The following is a 15,138-nucleotide window of genomic DNA, read 5'->3' on the forward strand; positions in this document are numbered from 1 at the left end:
AGCTCATACCAAAATATAAACTTAGTTGGTCTTTAAGGTGCTACTGAAGGAATTTTTTTATTATCACTTTAGTGGCTAACTGAACTTTATGATGAGGATGGGGCTTCTCTGCACGACCAGTTCTTTGAAATCATTGGAAACAAAGGCAGACAGCTCTTGACATGATTACATGACAATTTCACACATCAGATTTGAAAGAAGATGCTAGCATCCAATTCCCCAGTTTCAGACATCCCAGATTCGCCAAATAAAAAGGCAGATCTGTCACTTATTCCAAGGAATCATAGCTGGTTAATAGCATCCATTTCAGTTGATTAGTTAACCCACTGATCTTCAGCTGGTGGGTCAGGACCCGCTAGTGGGTTGCAACCTGACCCAAGGCGGGTTGCAACAGAAGCACAGCTACCATGCTAATATATGGTAAAAGATGAAGAAATGGGTCCCCAAATGCATGTTTGGGCTAAAAGTGGGTCCTGAGTCTGAAAGGGTTGACAACACCCAAGTTGGCCTACTGGGCTGAGACAAATGCCTTAGGCTAAACACCCTACTGCCACCCCTATGATGGGGGGGGGGGGAGTGAGGCTTTGCAAGAGCTTCTTCTCAAGGAAAAGCCATTGCAAAGTCTTGCCACCCTGCTGGGCTGGGGTGAGTAGATTTGGCAAGGGATTCCCCCTAAGGAGAGAATCTACTCACCCCTTGCCAAATCTCCCTTCTCACTTGGCAACAAAGCTCTTGGTGGGAGGGGAGACGTTCTACAAAGCAGAGCTTCTCCGGCAGCCATGGCAGTGGTGGGATGGGTGGAGAGCTGCCACTTGCGTTTCCGCCAATTGTGGTGACTGCTTCAACCACTTCACCTGCAGGCCAGCTCTGCTCTAACCGTTCTGCCATGCTGGCTCTTCAGCTGCTCTGCAAACAAGATCATTTTTCATTGAAATTCTTGAATACTGGTCAGGGACAGCAGAGTTCAGCCTTGGCACTGATTTTTTACAGTACAGCCATGACAGAGAATAAAAAGGGCTAAAGTTGTGGCATGTGGACCTCAGCGATCTCATGGCCTCTTTGGATGGAAAGGCCATTGTGCCCACAACCTTGGTCATTATCTCCCGTTTTTAAAAGATCAGGGGCTCATCGCTTTTGCCTTGCCACAGCCTCACTGACTAATAAACTGTGAAATGACTGTGGGTTGAGACCTTCCAAGGAGTTGAGGAACTTGTGATTCGAGAGCAAGATTTTAAATACATGGAGCTACCTTGACCTTTTCAACTCTGCCTTACATATCCTTGCTATGAATAGTGAGAACCTCTCAGATTCTACAGAGGGAGTACAAGTGCTCTACCTTAATTGGAAAAGTTACAACCGGTGACATGGCTTCCAACACAGATGAAACGGCACCAATGAATACACCGTGACTTTTGGAGTGGGTGGATATTGCCTGAGTTATGAGACTTTGTGGGATCTCACACTGCTGGTAGGTGCGCTGTGTTTTCCTATGAGTATTTTAAAGTGTGTGTGTGTGTGTGTGTGTGTGTGTAAGCACGCACACACACACACACACACACACACACACACACACACACATGCTATTCAAACCTGGTTTTTTTTTTTTCTGGTGCTTTACCATCATTCCACCCCCCTCCCTCTCCTAAAGTGATCCTAACCAGACAAGGATCACAAATGAAACCAAGGGAAAGTGAGGAAGATACTTCCTTACTGGTCACATTGGTGATCCTAACCAATTGCCAGCACTATGCTTCTTCTCTAAACCAGCAAATTTTGAAAAGAGTTTGAAAAATAATTCTTACATGTTTTGTTAGCCCAAAAATGGAAAGTGAATGAGGTCTCAGCTAAAGAGGATTGGCAACTCAAATTGACACAATATGCAGAACTTGCAGATTTAACATATAGAATAAGAGAGCATGAAGTTATGTGTCTCTGTAAATGTGCAAAACATTTATTGAATATATGGAAAATAACTGTATACAGCTGAAAACGCTGGCAGCAATAATATAAATTCAACAGACTAAATTGTATTTGATGGATGTAAAAGTGGAAAACTGATTTGAATGGTTATAGTAAAATATGCAGGGATGTATGGTATGTAAAATGAACCATTGGAAGACAAGAAGGGAAAGCGAGGTTCCGGTTTCCGCCTGCAGGAATGGCGGACCTGTTTTCCATCTCTCTGACCTTTGTAAGGAATTTGGCGGTTGCTAGGGGAGTAAATGGCAACCCCCTACCCTCTCCGGGGGTTACGGAGAGGGGCCGCTGGCCCGCGATGCCCCCAGACCCACTCCGACTGTTTTTGGAGTGGGGGGAGCTTGGGCTGAGCACTTACAAGGGCCAGGACTCCCGGACGCTAATCTGCATGGCGGGGATTTCCATGGTTAAAGAAGATAATTAGGCTTAAATCTATGGACATACTTCAGAAGGAGGGAAAGAAGCGCTGTTTACTGCTGAGAAATTTATGCTGCCGAGTGAGAGGAGTCAAAGATTGTACTGCATCTGGAAGAAGGATTGATGGGGACGGAGCGATAAGGGGAGTGAGTTTTTATTTTATTTTTTTTCTTCATATTGTTGCCTCGTACCTTCCCGGACGCGATGTCCTGGCTTGTTTGGAGTGAAAGAGAAGCAAAAGACTGTGTGAGTTGAACCTTATAACTGTTGTTACTGAGCATATTTTTTTAAAGATGTGGAGTTGCCGATGAGAAAAGCCCCCCCCTAGTCGGACGGAAGGAGTTCTGAATGCGTTCGGAGGATTTATGAGCTGTGACGCACTTTAAATTGGAGCAGCGACCTGAAGCTAAGTTCAGCTATAGGGCAAGGAGATCCATTAATTTACCAAGAGTCTATGGTTTGATGTTTGGGTCTCCTGCCTGGAAAAGCTGTAAATTCTATAATGATCGTAAATCTTCATGGCTATGAGAGAAAAGCGAAAGTGATTTGAGCTTTTTAAGATGGCGCTACTTCGAATTGCTTCAACGCAACAGGAGCTCCATTAAGAAGATTTATGGGGAGGCTGGACTGATTAACTCACACAGGAGAAAGAACATCTGTGAGACTTTGTTTGATATTTATATCAGCAGCTGGGAAACAATCGTGAAAGTGGAAAACATCTATGTGACTGTAAGGGGAAGATCTGGATTATTATGAACTTGAAGGACGATTTGAACTTTAGAAAAAAGACGGCAGTGGACAGTTGCGAGGAATTCCCAATTTCTTGAAGCATGGGAACCCAAATAAAAAATTCTTTAGATGATTTGGCATAGCATTCGGTCTGATTGATATATATATGTGTATAATTTGAAATATTGAATGTGATATAATTGGTTTTAATTGGAAAATTAATAAAAATATTTAAAAAAAAAAAAAAGGAAGACAAGAAGGGAAGTCATTGGATATTTTAAAGTTTGTAAAATATTTATTTGGAACTGTAAAATTGAAATTTTAATTAAAGTTATGATTTGTTGCAGAGAGAGAGAGAGAGAGAGAGAGAGAGAGAGAGAATCCCAGCAGAACAGCTATGAAACAAGGCAGGCTGAATGCCTTATCTCTACTAAGTAAAGAAACAGATGTGTCACATGAGATTAGTTTTGAAGATCTGATCAAAGACTGCAATTAGAAAAAGTAGGAGAAAATTTATGAGATATAAATAAAATGATATACAAAAACAAATATTTTCCATCTTACTTTGGTACCATTCTATTTTGAATTTTTATTATTTTTATTTTACAGTTTATTATTGTTGATATTTTTATTAGATATATGGGAGCACCAAAATCTTTTAAATGTTTAGGGACTCCAAAGGTCTCAATCCACCTCTGCCAACAGCATCTTGAGCACAACAAGTCCTTCCCCTCCTGCTTTAAGCAAAATGGTTGTGAAATCTACACATGGATCAGCCCTTAGCAAGCATCCTCATGTCTCCTTAGGTTTTGTCAAATTTTCTCTCCGAAAAGCTGGAGTTCTGCTCAATCTCAACTGGCTGGAATAAAGGTCTACAGTCCTTCAAAATCCAGCACAGAGTAATGTGTCTACAGAATCAAGCTAAAACGACCATAACCATCCCAAAGTCCTGCCCCCAAATACTTTTTGCTCTCTTCACATCTGTATTTATATCACCTTAAACTTGGGCTTTGCAGCATCTTCAAAGCCTGCGGAAATAAACTAAACAAGTCTTTCTCATACTGCCATAATGTTTACAGGGTTTCTTCAGCTGATTCCTTTGTAGCAATTTCTGTGCCTCCTTGACTTCCAACAGAAACAACAGGATTGGTTCAGCATGAAGACAGAAAGAAAACAAAGCCTGCATCCGAGTACAGTTTTTTTAAAAAATATAATAAAATAGAAAACAGGTGCCTGTGTGCATGGAGATCAACAGTGGCAGAAACCTGATGTGACAATGAGCCTGGTGCAACAAACCATTTGCCCAGAAAACGACAACAAAGGCAGAGAGGTAGAAAAAGCTATAACCAAAGGAGACCTCAAAAAGAATCAAGCTGGAAGCTCTTCGGGATTTAGGTGATATACACTGGAGTCTCTGAAAACAGGAAGGTGCCTAACATACATATTCCTCAACCTGCTGCCTTCTCCAGGTGTTCTGGAGTACAACTCCCATCAAGCCCAGGCAGCAAAGGTGGGATGAATATCTGGAGGACAACAGGTTGTAGAAGGCTGAAGTGAATGGGAATTGTGTAATATTGCAGCAACCATTCATTTCAGCAGGATTCATGCAGAAGACCTTCCTAGGGTCCAGTCTTTATACCCATCACTTCAGGACAATTCATCCTACTTCCTGAAGTCTTCTGCTACTTCTTGGTCTGAAATACTTGACGGTCCCCATTCTGTCTACCAAAGTATTGTACCTTTTGTGATGCTATCATTATCATCATCAACTACCCAGAGCTCAGACTTGTTTCAATCGGATGTTAGCATCTTTCACCACCACCATCAGCATCCCTGGGCTTGACATGTTTTCAAAGAGCACTACGTGCTGCATGTCCTTTCATGGAAACTGGGGGGAATCATGTCCTCCATGCTGCAATGAATTACAAAAAATGCACTCTTTTTTAATGCAACTAAATGCTTCCCTTCCCTTCCACGTGAGTACACTGCCGCACTGTGCACAACCACCACAAAAGATTCAGCCACCGTCAAAGTGTCTAGCTGTGATCTTCCACCCAAGATGTTCAAGTGGTGGGTGATCTTAACCACCCTATTGTCAATATAGTGAGAACTGCCTGGTACATTCTGGTTTTAAATCACTAGAACATTACTTCAGTATATTTCTGGGAGGAACAATGCAAAACAGAGTCAGCCTCGCCAAAAGGAACATGAAATAGTAGCTACAGGCCACTGACTCCAGAAGGAATGCTATTTCTCAGCCTTTAGTCTCCAGAATGAGCAGCTGTTGGGATTTCAATTTGACTTTTTACTGGAGGTGTAAAAAATAAGGACAAGAGGATTTCCAGCCTCTTGGAACACATCACACAGATAATTGTGTGGCATTTGACTCAAGTGCATATGCATGCCCGCAAATGTGTACGAAAAACACCACAAACCACATGTACAATCATAGAATGACAGAGCTAGAGGGATCCTTGTGGGTCATCTAGTCCAATCCCTGCTCAATGCAGAGAATCCAGAGATCTAGAGCATCCCCACCAGATGGTTGCCTATGCAAGCACTTTGAACCATGGACCATCCCTCTGGATAATGTTTAATCTCTGCCAAGAACATGGCTCACAGGAGCGCAGGGGAAGAGTCAGACTCAGAAATTGAGCTACCGGTAAGTGAAAGAGTACACTAACTGACAGAGCCGAGAAGGGGAAGTTCCACCCCCCTTCCCGAAGAAGACACTGTTAGCTCTCAAGAAAGGGGAGAGTTAGGAGGCAGCCAGAGTGTTGCTAGACAACCAGCAGATAAGCAGAGGACTGAGACTGTGTCAAGTGAAAGTGGGGAGGGGGAAGGCCAGCCTCTCAGTCCCCGTTCTAGGAGACTGGATAAGATCAGAGGACAACGGAAGGGTAAGAGGGAAATGGCAGGAATTTGGCATCCTTCCTGCTGTGCAAGGGGCGGAGATTCAGATGGCGGGCGGAGATATCGTCAATGCAAGCAGGTGAGAAGCTGTGCTCTGGATGATGGTTTGTTTGTTTGTTTGTTTCTGTAAATAAACGTACATCAAACTACCAGAGAGTCATTCTTTTCGGGGCTTGCTTGCCTGCCTGAGATCATTACAGTCCCATTGTCAAAGATCTTTCTCCTAACATTCATCCAAAGTCTACTTTCCTGTAGCTTAAGTCCATTAGATCTTCTAGTCCAGGCACGTCCAACAGGTAGATCATGATCTACTGGTAGATCACTGGATGCCTGTGGTAGATCACTGGTAGATCACTGGCTCCCCCCTAAAGAAGCTCAAGAACTTTGGCTCCCCTAAAAAATGCTCAACATTTTAGCCCTCCACCTCCCAAAAAGAGGGCTTTCCTCCCACCTCAGAAAAGCTCAAGAACTCTGACCTGAACCCCTAAAAATGGGCCTTCCTCCTTCCTAAAAAATCTCAACAACTTTGACCTGAACCCCTAGAAAACGGGGCTTTCCTCCTCCCTAAAAAAAGCTTAACAACTTTGACCTGAACCCCCCAAAAGGGGGTAGATCACTGCCAGTTTTTAACTCTGTGAGTAGATCGCAGTCTCTTCGGAGTTGGCCACCCCTGTTCTAGTCCAACAGATATTCTCTGTGACAGCCTTTCAGGTACTGTATCTGAAATTACCCAGAGGAATTGTCCATGGCTCAAAGTCGCCTGGTGGTGCTTGGATGGGTGACTATCCAGTGGGGATGATTTAGATCTCTGGATTCAAGCCTCTTTCTTCTCCAAGTTAAACATACTTGGTTTTGCAACCTCACCTCATAGACCTTGTTTCTCATTATCTTGACCAGGCATCCTCAAACTGCGGCCCTCCAGGTGTTTTGGCCTACAACTCCCATGATCCCTAGTTAAGAGGACCAGTGGTCAGGGATGATGGGAATTGTAGTCCAAAACATCTGGAGGGCCGAAGTTTGGGGGTGCCTGCTCTTGACCATCTTTGTTGTTGCCATTCCAGTTTGTCTTCAGCATTCTTAAAGTGCAATGCCCAGAGAGAATGGATGCAGGACTTCAATCATATGCTTTTTAGTTTTATCAATACACACAAATGCCTATGTAGATTGGTGAAACACATGCACATGCAGAATGGAGTGTGAGAGAGAAATAAATGGGCTGAAAATTGCAGCACATTGATAAGACAGGGAGGAGTCAAGAAGCTGTCTTATAAGTCAGACCATTCGTCCATTTAAACATCTAGAGACTGCAAGCAGCTCTCTAGGGTATCAGGCAAGAGTCTTCCCTGCCCAACCTGGCTGGGATTGAAAACTCAGGAACTTCAGCAAGCAGAAATGTAATGACCCCTGTATAGGGAAGCTTTTTAATGTTTTATTATGCTTTTATATATGCTGGAAGCCACCCAGAGCGGCTGGGGCAACCCAGTCTGATGGAGGAGGGTACAAATAATTAACAACAACAACAACAATTATGATGATGATGATATTAATAATATTAACAATAATAGTAATAATATTAATAACAATATTAATAATAAACCAACCAACCAACCAGTGGTTAGTTCCTAATGCACAATCAGTTCAGCCTCAGAAATAAGATAGAGTGATTTGGAATGACAAAATCTAGAGAAAAAATAGGAGAAATAAAAAAACCAGAAGTGAAAATGTTCATATCATTGTTGTCTCATAATATTAGAACATCCCATGAAGTGGAATGTTGAAAGGTTTGTTGTTGTTTAGTCGTTTAGTCGTGTCCGACTCTTCGTGACCCCATGGACCATAGCACGCCAGGCACTCCTGTCTTGAAAGGTTCAGGACAGACCAAATAAAACACACACACAAAAAAACATAGATAAAGCATGGAATTTGATACTGTAGGATATAGAAATGGCCAAATTCATGAAGGATATGGCTATCAATAGCTACTAGCCATGATGGCTACGTTCAACCTCCATTGTCTAAGGCAGTGAGCCTCTGAATGGCAGTCACTGGGATTCACAAGGGGGGGGGGCTGTTGTGCTCAGGTCCTGCTTGCAGGCTTCCTATAAGCTTCTGGTTAGAACAGGATGCTGAACTTGATGGGTCTGATCTAGTAGGGCTCCCCTTATGCTCTTAATTCTTGTTCTTCCTTGTATTCTGAGTGAGCAGCTCAGTGATCACATCACAAAAAGGGCCAAATGTAATGAACATGGCAAGCAACCTTTGGAGACAATAATCCAAGTTAAGGCTTTCGTTCCAATTGGCCTTTGGAATGAAAGTCTCGGTCTTTTGTTGACTTGAACCCGTTTACAACTTTCCCACCCCCCTTCTCATTCTCTTTCATTTCTTTTTTTCTTTCCTGTGGGGAAAATATCTTTAAGATGATAAAGAAGCAAAGAAAATTACTGCCTGAATTCTTGAAAGTGACTGTTGAAGCAAAACAATTATTCTATTATAAATTAATAATGCAATTCATTTGTAATCTATTATTGAGTGCTTGAAGAATAGTTTATGCTCAAAAGGACTGAAATTTTCTCCCAGAACCCATTTATTGTGGAAGATAAATTTAAGGGTAGTGTCACATTTTGAAAAATGTTATTTTATTGGCAGTAATTTTTCATGGTACCTGTGGGGACGAGATGACAGCTCAACACTGCAATTGTCCTTCATGTTGATATCCTTTTTTAAAGTTGAAATTGCCCTGGGAATATACGGGACGTGATTTATTTCCCTCCCACCCACCTCAGCCCTCTGGAAGATTTCTGGTTGGGGGGGGGGGGCTGTGAAAAGGGATGTTCAGGAAGCAGAGACAAAATGGGAAATGAATCCACCATACAGAGGTATGCAGGCAAAAAGTGGGAAAAGGAATAGAGAGTGATATTCAGCCCCTCAAAATATTGGATGTTTGACGTTTGATGCCAAACATCCTCAATATGCAATGGAAGCACCTTGGCAATCGTCAGGGGTTGAGGTGGGTACAGTCTGCAATTTCACAAAAGCCCAGAAAAGCCACAGGATTCAGAAGGAGCTGGAGAACTCAGTTTAACATTATGGTTCCCATTCAGGTGGTACCAGCGATGTCTCCCCTGCTTATGTAGATGCAGAAGCAGGTCCCCATAATTAGCCCCTAAAGCCCTCATTCTCCACCTTCAAATGAGGCAGTGAAAGTTCCTGCCTTGCTGCTGCTGCTATACTTAGTCACCTTCAAAATGAGATCAAATGAGACCAAGGTAATTAAGCGATTAGACAAGGGAAATGATAAGTATGTAAGCACTCGTTGCAACCTTGGAAGTTCTTGTTCAGTACAGGGCAAGCCACTTACTTCCCTGTCACATTAACTCTGCAAAAGAATCTATTTCCTTACTAGTCCAGACTTGGAGTCATCCCCCAATATCCCCAACCTTCTTGGGCAGAGACACACACATTGTAATCCAGTGGACACTTGGACACCACAAAAACGACTCGGGTCCCAAATATCTGAAAAGTCACCTCCTTCCCCCTCAGATACTAACTCTGGCAAAGGGTGCCCTCTTGGTAGTTCATCCTCCCTTAGAGGCTCAGGGGGTGACAGCTGTCTGGAATAGGACATTCTCTGTGGCAGTCCCTTGTGCCTGGCACCTTCCTTATACAACTTCCAGAGGATGCTGAAGACACACCTGTTTACCATGGCCTTTGATGAGGTGCATATTTTTATGACCCATCTTATTTTTGTGATTGCAAGTTGTTTTAAACTGCTTTTAATGTTGTATTTTTAATGTTGTAACCTGCCCTAGAACCTTAGGGTGAAGGACGGCTAAGAAATTACAACAATAATATTATAATAATGAGCTTTAATATGCAGTGAAAACCATTTCCCACAAGGAAGATATACCATTATCTTGCTTCAGATTTAACCTCAAGTAAAGCACAAACTTTCAAATTTTGGGAGAAGATCCAGCCTTGCCATGAAACTATATTTTGTGCGACAAATTTTGTGCCACAAATTGTGCCTAGGTTTTTTTTTCCTGTTTGGGGGTTCTGATCCTTCCATCATTAAATTTTGGCTATTCTCCAGACCTGGCTCTGTGTCTTTTTAAAGCAGCTGTTTCCAAAGTTTAGTAATTAAATTGCGTGGACCTTTTTGTGTGGCATGCCTTTTTCATTCCTAAATGTACCAGTAGGGTTGCTGACGTATGGCTGGTTTCACCCTCTTCTCAAAATAACATGGTTTGAACCTGTATACACTAACACAGTCAAATAACTAGTCAATGAGGGCTGTCTGGTGAGGTGATAAGACTTGTACCTAGGGGTTGGCGTCCAAAAGTCAACCAAAACCACTGCCCCCAGCACAGTAATCATTCTGCCATTTGGCGATGATGTCTCGAGAGGTGCTGGGACCTATGTCAAAAACAGGTGAAGTCACGCCAAGGTCACATTTCTGTCCGTCATCTTGATTCAAAATGGCTGTTGGTATCCAAAAGTAGATACGGCTTCCCACACCTTGGGAAACCTCATGCTGAGATTGGCAATGATATGTCAAGGCAGCTGAATCTACAGTATATAAAATAAACAGAGAAACCATTTCTGAAAATACGCATAAAATAGATATGTGTGTTTTGGTTTGGTTAGTTGGCATCTGTAGCGGACTCACCCCTCTACCTGCCCCCAGTGGGAGAGTGAGGACAGCAGAACTAGCATAAAACTCATGCATATTTGTAGAAAAGGCATATCCTAAACTTCTGTTGGACTCAGAAACAACATCAAGGACATTTCTTTTGCCTGCTTAGACTGGATATATGTAATTACCACTGCATTATAAAATGACCTGCATGGTTATATTTTTAAATTAATACATGTTATATTGTCTTGCGAGCTTTTTTTTGTTTTTAATGAATAGAATAAAGAAATGTGATCTGGCTAATTATAGCATCTGCCCCTCACAGACTCTATTAAGAAAGCACTCAATCCCTTCTTAATCTCTAAAGGGGCAGACAAATTAGTCCACATTGCCGTTAGAGGGCTGCTTGGGATCAAGGCAAAACTGTACGTGTAGTGTTAGGAGGGCCTGACTGCTGCATTTGTTTAAAAGACTACTTTCTCACTTTACCAGTAATTATTTTCCATGGCATTGAATTGGTCCATAAGCTATTAATTATGCTGGATGTATAGGAGATGACAGCTTTCGGGTAAGCATAGTAATTGGATACTAGGAGGGACGAAATAGCTGTTAAAAGAAGACGTTTCTTCATGCAATTATCATCATGCAGCATAACCAAAGTTTAGTTTATTTGCTTTCCAAAGAAAGGTATCTGGGTGATAGGGATAGTGGCAGGGATAGTGGGGGAAAGGAATATCCAACATTGGGTGGGGGGGAGGGTTGTATGATAAATGGCCCCCGTGCCTCTTTGGGATGCCCACTGTCTCCAATGCAAGTGGTGTTTGTAAAGCAGTTAATATATCTTGTAGATCAAGCCTTCTGGTGCTTTGGACTTGCGTTGTGAAGTGAATAATAGCAGCAGCTTCCTGGGGCAATGGTTCAGTGCAGAGCGTGTATTGAGAACAGCCATGTTGCACTTGAGAGCAGAACTTTGAAGTCGTTGGTTTCCACAACTGAGTGGCCTTGAACAATGTTGTCTCAAGGATTTCTAGCAAGAGAACTTTATATAACATGAAGGCAGCAAATGCATTTAGAAGCATTTGGGGAGATGGGTTGGAGCAGTCCACCTTCCTAGATCCACACACCTTCAGAGGATCATTGCCTCATGCCCAGGCAAGACAAATTACAAGTGCCATAGCTTCATGTGCATCTTGGACCTTGAGTGAAGGACAGCCATCCTTGAAAATCCAGCGCCAGAAGCACAGAATAATGCTGCTCTCCTACCTGAAAGCAGTTCGAAAAACAGTTTCCTTTAGAGAAGACAATGAAGCAGACCATCTGAGTGCTTCCTTGGACAGGGTATTCCTTTGGCATTTAGTTAGAGAGGAACAGGGGAAATCTGGGTTCAGAATTCCCCACAGCTATGAAGCATAAGTGGTGGAAGGCCCATAGCTCACCAGGAAAGGGCTGTAGTTCAGGGGCAGAGCATCTGCTTTGCATGCAGAAGGTCCCAGGTTCAATCCGTGACAGCATCTCCAGGTAGAGCTAGAAGACACCCATGCTTCAAACTATGGAGATCTACTGCAGGTCAGCGTGGAAAACAGTGAGCTAGCTGAACAAGTGGCCTGATGCAGTAGGAAAGCAGCTTCCTATGTGACCCACCATCATAAGAAGCTGCAAACAGCACCGAGTGCTGCCCAGAGGATGAGTTATGTTATCCCTAATTTCACCACCCAATCTCCAAATTGCAAAATGAGGTTGTCTCCTGCCTTTTGGTGGTGTTTATTACTGAAACATTTATATCCCATCCTTCTCGTGACATTGCACTTGCACTTTGGAAGTCCTCCCTATCCCAAATCCCATTGGTGTGAGGGGCACCATCTCTGCGGAGCCATGGTGGCTGAGGACCCCCTCAATTTTCGGTGAACAGACCACACAGCAGAAGGAGGCCCAATGGGGCCTGCTATGGCGGCAACGGGCTCCATCAGCTCCTCCTGCCATGTGGCGTCACACATGCACACATGCCGGGCACCCACAATGTTGGGCAGAACCTGGCGCACCTGGTTGGTGCCACCCCTTTAAGACTTCAGTATTTGCCCAGGCCTTTGAGGGATTCATTGGCTTCTCTGTTGATTGCTATAATCTTTATTTTACCTTTGAACTCTTGTCTTCTTTAAAGTCCCTCTGTGTTGCTTAGTGTTTCATTGTTGGCTATGTTTTTTTTACTGGCAATCAATTGTAATCTACCAGTACTCTGTTTTTTTTAAATAAACATTTTTATTAGATTTTCCAATTTAAATATCTAATCCATTTTCCAATTATATAAATTATACAAATATCAATTAAACATTTTAACCCAATCTTCTGCCAAATTATAAAAATTTATTGACTCCCCATGCTCCAGACTCCGAAGATCTAATCCTCTTATAACGCTGTATTTCTTTCCCACAATGTCCAGATCTTATTCCATTCAGGTGGTGGCTAGGGTCCCACTGGCAGTACAGTGCTCCCAGTTAGGAACAGGTGAACTGCTTTATACTGAGCTGGATCACTGGTCCATCTAGCCTAGTAATGCCAACACTGACCGTCAGCAGCTTTCCATGGTTTCTAATATGGGGACATGACCAGCCCTACCTGGAGATACCAGGGACTAAAGCAACCTGGGACCTTCTGCAGATGCTCTACCACTAAGCTACAGCCCTTCTCCAGTGGCCCTGTTGGCAATGTGGGGTAAGAGATATAATTTTATTTTTTTTAAGGCAGGAAGCAGACGATGCAGAGCTGGGCACATTAGGCTTTGGAGCTCAGGATAAAGTTACCAGATTTTTTTTCAATGAATCTGGGGACACTTTTCAACTTCAATGGATTTTGTATGGGGGCTGATTTGTAAATCCAGAGACTGCCCCTGGGAAATGGGGGTGTCTGGTAACCTGAGCTCAGGACCCTGGACCACCCACTAACAGCACCCAGGTTTTTGATCTGCAAATGGGGCATTGTACAGTGTGCAGAAACTTTTGCAGATACCAGACACAGTCATGGACAATCTGAAATTGTGTGATGTCTACAAAATACACCTTTATTGCCAGGCTCATTGGGGGAAATGTCTTTATGTTTTGAAAGTGTGCTGTAAATAGCAAGCAGGCTCAGTTTTCAATTGCTCTTGTCAGAGAATCTGCTGAGAAGACCACATGACAAACTCAATGAAATCCAGATTCCAGATGCCCAGAGGGTGGGGAAGAGAGGCACCGGGTGGTGTGGTAGCATTGTGGAGAGGGAGGGAGAGAGAAAATGAAAGATCCAGGAGATGGGGAAGGAACAAGCAAGCATCCTTAGATTTTCCCAGTAAATTACTATGGATGGATTCTCCTTGCTACTCTTGAACATACATGAAGTTCATTAACAAACGGGCATTAAAAAGATGCCTGAGGATAAATCAGTAATTGCTCTTTTGCAGCAAATCAGAACTTTCACAGGGGAGGGGAGGGTGAGAAATCTTCCATAAAGGCTCTGTCAAAACAAGTTGCTTAAGGATTAGCAGGGGCTAAATCCTCTGCCAGAGATATTTTTCCCCTCCAAAGCAGTAAATGAGTTTTAGTATTAGAAAAATCTGAGGAAAATGCCCTGTTCTTCCTCTCAGAAGAGCCGGCTGGAAAATGTTGCTTTTTAAAATGTTGGAAATCCAAAAGTTCTCCCGTCTCGATTCCTCAGGAAGTCTGGTCTTTCGCAGCTCATGTAATAGTAAGGTTTTAAAAACAGTCTGTTCTCATCACACAGATTATTACCATTTGCACTGTGTCATTGGGTGTGTGGGTGTGCATGAGCTAGTAGTGTAAAAGTTTTGTTAAATAAAATAAAATAATATAAATAAATAAATAATATAAATAAATAAATGAAGGCACCAGGGAGTAGCTGGAACCAGCATAGGTGTTCCAGGGTGTTCCGTTGCGCCAGAAGCGGTTTAGTCCTGCTGGCCACATGACCTGGAAAGCTGTCTGTGGGCAAAAGCCGCCCCCCTCGGCCTGAAAGCGAGATGAGCAGCGCAACCCCATAGTCACCTTTGACTGGACTTAACCATCCAGGGATCATTTACCTTACCTTATTTACCTATGTAAAAGATGCAGTTTAAAAAACAAAAACAAAAACAGACCCCTATATGTCAACAATTTTTTAACATAGGAAGAAGCAGATGAAGAGAAGCATAGAGTTGTTTTTAAGAAAATGAGAAGAGCCTGCTGGATCCAGCCAATGACCCATCTAGTCCAACATTTTGTTCTCACAGTGACCAACCAGATGCCTGTAGGAAACCAGCAAGCAGGATTCAAGCAGAAGAGCCCCTTCCCCTCCTGTGGTTTCCAGCAACTGGTATTCAGAAGCACTGCTGCCTTCCGCTGTGGAGTCAGAGCAGAGTCATCATGGCTAGTAGCCTTTGATAGTCCTCTCCTCCATAAATTTGTCTTTTGAAGCCATCCACTTTGGTGGCAATCACTTCC

At 43.0% G+C, this 15,138-nt stretch overlaps 1 protein-coding gene across 1 annotated transcript in view; it reads right to left on the reverse strand.

The window, feature by feature from the left end:
- RORA (RAR related orphan receptor A) overlaps positions 1-15,138 on the reverse strand; it is a 371,453-nt gene that overhangs the window by 209,602 nt on the left and 146,713 nt on the right. The window lies entirely within an intron of this gene.

The sequence above is a fragment of the Zootoca vivipara genome, chromosome 13, assembly GCF_965207765.1.
Source record: "Zootoca vivipara chromosome 13, rZooViv2.hap1.1, whole genome shotgun sequence".
Lineage (NCBI taxonomy): Eukaryota > Metazoa > Chordata > Lepidosauria > Squamata > Lacertidae > Zootoca > Zootoca vivipara.